Source organism: Callospermophilus lateralis, unplaced genomic scaffold (assembly GCF_048772815.1).
Source record: "Callospermophilus lateralis isolate mCalLat2 unplaced genomic scaffold, mCalLat2.hap1 Scaffold_72, whole genome shotgun sequence".
NCBI classification, from domain to species: Eukaryota; Metazoa; Chordata; class Mammalia; order Rodentia; family Sciuridae; genus Callospermophilus; species Callospermophilus lateralis.
This window is the reverse complement of record NW_027515276.1, coordinates 2,012,886-2,020,849: the sequence shown is the minus strand read 5'-3', so window position 1 is coordinate 2,020,849 and position 7,964 is coordinate 2,012,886.

Sequence of the window (7,964 nt, the reverse complement as noted above, 5' to 3'; positions counted from 1 at the left end):
GAGCTTATATACTTTCCTTGCCAAGGGCAAGGAGGGAAGTTTATTGATGGGTCAGTGGGAGTGGGCAGTTTGCATGCAACCAGGTGAGAGAGTAAATTCTGCAGTTTGGAAACTGGGGACAGCACATTCTGGGAACAAGATTAGCAAACAGTTCTCAAGATTTCAACAGTGTTTTGTTAAGCATAGAGAAAAACAGGAAGTCACAAGTACCTATTTTATTAACCATTCAATAACAACTATACCTTTTTAAATGGATGTTCTCATCTACATTCAATCGTCCAAGGTACAGGGTCCTATGCCATTGTATATCGATTTACCTGAGATTTCTGTGCAGAACGTAATTCAACGCTAAGTATCCCAATTAAGGGCCCAATGCCATTCTGGGATTCAAATCTTACTTAGATTTCTGTTTTCCTACATATATTTCAACTATATATTCTTATACATATCGCAGCTTCTCAATACAATTATTTATAAAGCAGAATGATTCCAAACCCAAATCGAACATGTTATTAACCCTAACCCTACACTGTTCCCTCAATCTAACTTTACAGAAGAGCACGGACAGAGTTGGTCTTATAAATCAGGAATGTAGGGGATCTTTCACCTGCTGAGAACCTCAAAGGTCCATGGAGAAATAAGCCATGGAGAAGATGTAGGCAGCTATGAAGGACCTGAGAGAGCAAAAGTCATCTTCCATGGCAAACAACCTGGTCAGGATGAAGGGATGTCTCTGAATCTGCCACTCACACCCAGTGTACTGCGCCACTTCACAGGTGAATAACAAGTTAGAACCACAAAAAATTATCTTGTTAGGATCTTACAGAAAAGTGGGTGTGCACCGAAACCTAGAAGAATGATTTCCACCAACGAGGTCCGGTAATTGAGTCTCAAACACGAGCCAAATGTGCGACCAGAGATCCGGGCTGACAAATCCGTGTGGCCTGCCCCATGGCTACAGACGGCAGGGCACCACCTAGAAGCGACCAGCCGGCAGGGAGAAACGTTGCTGCAGATTCTGTGGAATCCTGCTGGCTGACCTCCCACTGAGCCCCGGGCTGAGTTTGGGTTTTCAGACGGGGAAGGAAGTGCTACAGTTCTATCCCCCCACAATAAAAACTCCACAAAGGAAACCAACGGCCACCATCTTGGAGAGCAGAAGTAACCACCGCCACCCTCCAACAGATTGCAACAATGAAGTAGGTTTGTGTTACTCAGCTCAGCTCCCATACAGCAGGGAATTCACATAAAATCTCTCTTAGGCTTTCCATTGGAGGGATTATCAGAGAGAGCCTGCATAAACACGTTGGGAAAACTAGAGGCACCTGACCTTCAACTCCCCCTCCCATCAGTGGTGAAAACGAAACCTGTCTAGCCAGCGCTGGGGGAGGGGCAAGAGGAAAAAATCAAAACAATAGAGTGCCGGGGTTGCCCATAGACACCATCCACACCCAAGAAACGGCAGGCCCAGAGTACAGTTTGAGCTGCCGAGAGGCATCACTCAGGGTAAATCTGGTCTAGCACGAGAAACCAGGACTAGCAGGAGAAAACAGGGGACTAGAGGCCAGGCCCGCGTGACTGGGCAGCTGGAGAACGCCCGCCCGCTGGTGACAAACAGCCCACTGCTGGTACGACTGGGTGGCTGGTGCCCTCCTGCCTACCAGCGACCAATCGCCCGCTTGCTGCCCGTGCAACTGGGTGGCTAGAGATCTCCCGCCCACCAGTGACAGCCCACCCGCTGACTGTGTGACTGGATGGCTGGAGACCGCCCGCCCGCCGGCGAACGGGAGTTGAAAACAAACAGAGACAGATCAGTCCCACCCCACCCCCATTTGAACACCCTGGCAAGGAGCCTGGGGCCCTCCATAGCAGACAGGTGACATCACTGGAGCTCGGCCATCGCAATTCCTTCCAAGAAGAATTCACTTTAGCAGGCATAGTCTACCAACACAAAGGAGAGACAACAGATATATTAAACCAAAACAAATCTATAGAATAGAGCAGAAACACAGCAATCAAATAGAGATGGAAAGTAACGTGAACATCATGAAAAAACAAGGGAAAAAATGTGTACAAACAATGCAGGACAACTTAATTCTACAGGAGGACCTAGAATCATGAGAAACATAGATAGGGAAAAAAACTCAAGGCTTACCTAACTCAGATGGAAAGGGATATTAGAGAATACATGAGGCAGCAAGTCCTAGCAATAAAAGTATATTTTGAAAATGAATTAAACAAATTCAAATGGCAAAGAACAAGCTTTACCAGGAGATAGAGATCTTAAAAATAATCAAACAGTAATCCTAGAAATGCAAGAAACTATAAACTAAATTAAAACTCAAACGAGAATATCACAAATAGACTAGATCAAATAGAAGTCAGAACATCAGATAATGAAGACAACGTTTATCAACTTGAAAAGAATATAGTCAACACAGAAAAGATGCTTAAGTCCCAAGAGCAATCTATTCAAAAGATATGGGACGTCATAAAAAAAAACAAATTTCACAGTCATCGGGATAGAAGAAGCCATAGAGATTCAAACCAAAAGAATGGACAACATATTAAATTAAATAATTCTAGAAAACTTCCCAGAGATGAAAGATGGAATGGATTGCCAAATCCTGGAAGCCTACAGGACCCCAAACATTCAAAACCATAATAGACCAACTCCAAGACATATAATTATGAAGATAGCCAACATACAGAACAAGGAGAGAATATTAAAAGCTACGAGAGAAAGGAGGCATATTACATTCAGGGGAAAACCAATTAGATTAACGACTGATTTTTCATCACAAACTTTGAAAGTGAGAAGATCCTGGAACAATGTATTTCAAACACTGAAAAATAATGAATTCCAACAAAGAATACTGTATCCAGAAAAATTAAGCTTCAGATTTGACAATAAAATTAAAGTCTTTCACAATGAACAAAAACTAAAAGAATTCGCACCCATAACACCAGCACTGCAAAGGATTTTGAGCAAAATACTGCAAGAAGAAGAATTGAAAAATAGTGCCCCAAACTAACAGTGGGAGGTATCTCAGTAAAGGGGCAGGAAAATAACCAAAAAGTAAAAACTAGCCAAACTAAAATAAATAAATAAATTAACTTGAATGGATGTACATATCATATTTCAATTGTAACCTTAAATGTTAATGGCCTAAACTCACCAATCAAGAGACATAGGGTAGTAACCTGGATCAAAAAAACAAATCCAACAATATGCTGCCTTCAGGAGACTCATATGATAGGTAAAGACATACACAGGCTGAAAGTAAAAGGTTGGGAAAAATCATACCACTCACAGGGCCCACGGAATCAAGCAGGAGTGGCCAAACTCATATCAAATACAATCAACTTCAAACCTACGTTAATCAAAAGGGATAAAGAAGGACACTATATAACGTTAAAAGGAACCATCCACCAACATAACAAAACAATTATCAATTTGTATGCAGCAAACAAATGAGCTGCCACGCTCATAAAACAAACTCTTCTCAAGTTCAAGAGTCAAATTGACTACAACACAATAATTATAGGTGACATCAACAGACCGCTCTCGCCATTAGACAGATCCTCTAGACAAAAACTGAATAAAGAAACTATAGAACTCAACAGCACAATCAATAACCTAGACTTAACCGACATATATAGAATATATCAACCATCATCAAGTGGATACACCTTCTTCTCAGCAGCAGATGAATCCTACTCAAAGATAGACCATATATTAGGTCATAGGGCAACTCTTAGTAATTATAAAAGTGTGGAGATAATACCATGCACCATATCTGATCATTATGAAATTAAACTGGAAATCAATGATAAAAGAAGGAAGAAAAAATTCTACATCACTTGGAAAATGAACAATATTCTACTGAATGATCAATGGGTTACAGAAGACATTAAGGAGGAGACAAAAAAATCTTAGAAACAAATGACCATACAGACACAACATACTGTAATCTATGGGACACAATGAAAGCAGTTTTAAGAGGAAAATTCATTTCTTGGAGTTCTTTCGTCAAAAAAAGAAAAAAACAACAAATAAATGAACTCACACTACACCTCAAAAACCTTGAAAAGGATGAGCAAAACAACAGAAAATGTAGTAGACGACATTAAAATAAGAGCAGAAATCAACGAAATTGAAATAAAAATCATTGAAAAAGTTGATAAACTAAAAGTTGGTTCTTTGAAAAAATAAATAAGATTGACAGGCCCTTAGCCATGATAACGAAGAGAAGAAGAGAGAGAACTCAAATTATTAACATACGGGGTGAAAAATGCAATATCACAACAGACACTACAGAAATATAGAAGATAATTAGAAAGTATTTTGAGACCCTATATTCCAATAAAATAGAAGATAGTGAGATATCAATAAATTTCTTAAGTCATACGATCTGCCCAGATTGAGTCAGGAAGACACACACAATTTAAACAGACCAATCACAAAGGAAGAAATAGAAGAAGCCATCAAAAGACTACCAACGAAACAGAGCCCTGGACCGGATGGGTAAACAGCGGAGTTCTACAAAACCTTCAAAGAAGAATTAATACCGATTCTTTTCAAGCTATTTCAAGAAATAGAAAAAGAAGGAGCTATTTCAAATTCATTCTATGAGGCCAAAATCACCCTGATCTTGAAATCAGACTAAGACACTTCAAAGAAACAAAACTACAGACCAATATCTCTAATGAACTTGGATACAAAAATTCTCAATAAAATCCTGATGAATCGAATACAAAAGCATATCAAAAAAATTGTGCACCATGATCAAGTAGGATTCACCCCTGGGATGCAAGGCTGGTTCAATATACGGAAATCAATAAATACTATTCACCACATCAGTAAACTTAAAGACAAGAACCATATGATCATCTCGATAGATGCAGAAAAAAACATTTGACAAAGTACAGCATCCCTTTATGTTCAAAACACTAGAAAAACTAGGGATAACAGGAACTTACCTCAACATTGTAAAAGCTATATATGCTAAACTTCAGGCTAGCATCATCCTAAATGGAGAAAAACTGAAGGCATTCCCTCTAAAATCTGCAATAAGACAGGGATGCCCTCTATCACCACTTCTATTCAATTTAGTTCTTGAAATTCTAGCCAGAGCAATTAGACAATAGAAATTAAAGGCATAAAAATAGGAAAACAAGAACTTAAATTATCGCTATTTGTGGATGACATGATAATATATATAACAGACCCAAAACGGTCTATAAAGAAACTGCTAGAGATAATAAATGAATTCAGCAAAGTGGCAGGATGTAAAATCAACACACATAAATCAAAGGCATTTATGTAAATCAGGAGCAAAACTTCTGAAATGGAAAGGAGGAAAACCACTTCATTCACAATATCCTCAAAGAAAAAAAGATACTTGGGAATCAACCTAACAAAAGAGGTGAAATATTTATATAATGAAAACTACAGAACCCTAAAGAGGGAGATAGAAGAAGATCTTAGAAGATGGAAAAATGTACCCTGTTCATGGATAGGCAGATCTAACATCATCAAAATGGTGATATTACCCAAAGTTCTCTACAGGTTAAAATGGATGCCAATCAAAATCCCAATGGCATTTCTTGTAGAAATGATAAAGCAATCATGAAATTCATATGGAAAAACAAAAGACCCAGAATAGCAAAAGCAATTCTAAGCAGGAATTTGAATGTGGAGGTATTGTGATACCAGAGTTCAAACTGTACTACAAAGCAATAGTTATAAAAACAGCGTGGTACTGGTGCCAAAACAGGCAGGTGAATCAGTGGTACAGAATAGAGGACACAGAAATCAATCCAAAAATTACAACTTTCTTATATATGATAAAGAGGCTAAAAGTATATTGGGAGAAGGATAGCATCTTCAACAAATGGTGCTGGGAAAATTGGAAATCCATATGCACCAAAATGAAACTGAATCCCTTTCTCTCGCCATGCACAAAAGTTAACTCAAAATGGATCAAGGAGCTAGTGATGAAATCAGAGACACTGCATCTGATAGAAGAAAAAGATGTCTACAATCTACATACTGTGGGGTCAGGCTCCAAATTCATTAATAGGACACCCATAGCACAAGAGTTAATAACAACAATAAACAAATGGGACTTACTTAAACTAAAAATTTTTTTCTCAGCTAGAGAAACAATAAGAGAGGTAAATAGAGAGCCTACATCCTGGGAACAATTTTTTACCCCTCACACTTCAGATAGAGCCCTAATATCCAGAATATACAAAGAACTCAAAAAATTAGACAACAAGATAACAAATAACCCAATCAACAAATGGGCCAAGGACCTGAACAGACACTTCAGAGAGGAGGATATAGAATCAATCAACAAGTACATGAAAAAATGCTCACCATCTCTAGTAGTAAGAGAAATGCAAATCAAAACCACCCTAAGATACCATCTCACTCCAGTAAGATTAGCAGCCATTATGAAGTCAAACAACAATAAGTGTTGGCGAGGATGTGGAGAAAAGGGTACACTTGTACACTGCTGGTGGTACTGAAAATTGATAAGGCCAATTTGTAAAGCAGTATGGAGATTTCTTGGAAGGCTGGGAATGGATGCACCATTTGACCCAGCTATCACCCTTCTCGGACTAGAGGATCTTAACAGAGCGTACTATAGGGATATTGACACATCAATGATCATAGCGCCACAATTCACAATAGCTAGACTGTGGAACCAACCTAGATGCCCTTCAATAGATGAATGGTTAAAAAACTGTGGCATCTATACACAATGGAGTATTACGCAGCACTAAAAAATGGCAAAATCATAGACTTTGCAGGGAAATGGATGGCATTAGAGCAGATTATGCTAAGCAAAGCTAACCAATCCTTAAAAAAAATGCCAAATGTCTTCTTTGATATAAAGAGAGCAACTAAGAACAGAACAGGGAGGAAGAGCATGAGGAAAAGATTAACATTAAATAAAGACGAGTGGGGGGAGAGAAAAGGGGAGAGAAGGGAAAGCATATGGAAATGGTAGGAGACCCTCAATGTTACACAAAATTACATATAAGAGGTTGTGAGGGGAAATGGGGGGGGGAAACAATGGAGAGAATTGAACAACAGCAGATGAGGTAGAGAGGGGAAGATGGGAGGGGAGGGTAGGGGGGATAGTAGGGGATAGAAAAGGTAGCAGAATACAACAGTCACTATTATGCCATTATGTACAAATGTGAATGTGTAACCAATGTGATTCTACAATTCGTATTTGGGGAAAAATGGGAGTTCATAACCCAATTGAGTCAAATGTATGAAAGATAATATATCATGAGCTTTGTAATGTTTTGAACAATCAATAAAAATAAATAAATAAATAAAGGTTTAAAATTGAGTGGCAAGAAATCAGCTAAAAAAGTGTTGAGATGCATTCATTTTGCTAAGCAGAAACTTTGTTTTGTGTAGTTGTTTCTATCACAAATTTATTTTACCAGAAACCTGGCTTTTGAAAATGCATTTAATTGAGATTAAAGAATAATCCACCTACCTTCATGAAAAATTCATAGCATTTCCTATATTTTTCATATTTCATTTTTTGGTAAATATTTTGTCATGGACCAGGTCTAGTATTAGGCTATTCTTTCAGAATACTGCCTCATCTGATAAGTTGGTACAATGTGTTGGATTGTTCTTTTCATCTTTTATTTAATAGTTTCTAGCTGATAATGTGTATTTTTAATTATCTTTATTTGGACATACATACCCAACTATATCTTTGCATGTTATGTTTTACTGGGAAGAGACTCATCAAAAGCTCTGTATTATATGTATCAACAATCAAACATTTAGAGCATGCAATTATTCTTAATTTTGCATGAAAATATCTTTGTACCATTTTCTTATAAAAATTTAAAACTATTAATAATGTCCCTACTGTAATAAGTAACTACTTACCAGAAAAATTAAACAATTCACATTATATCAA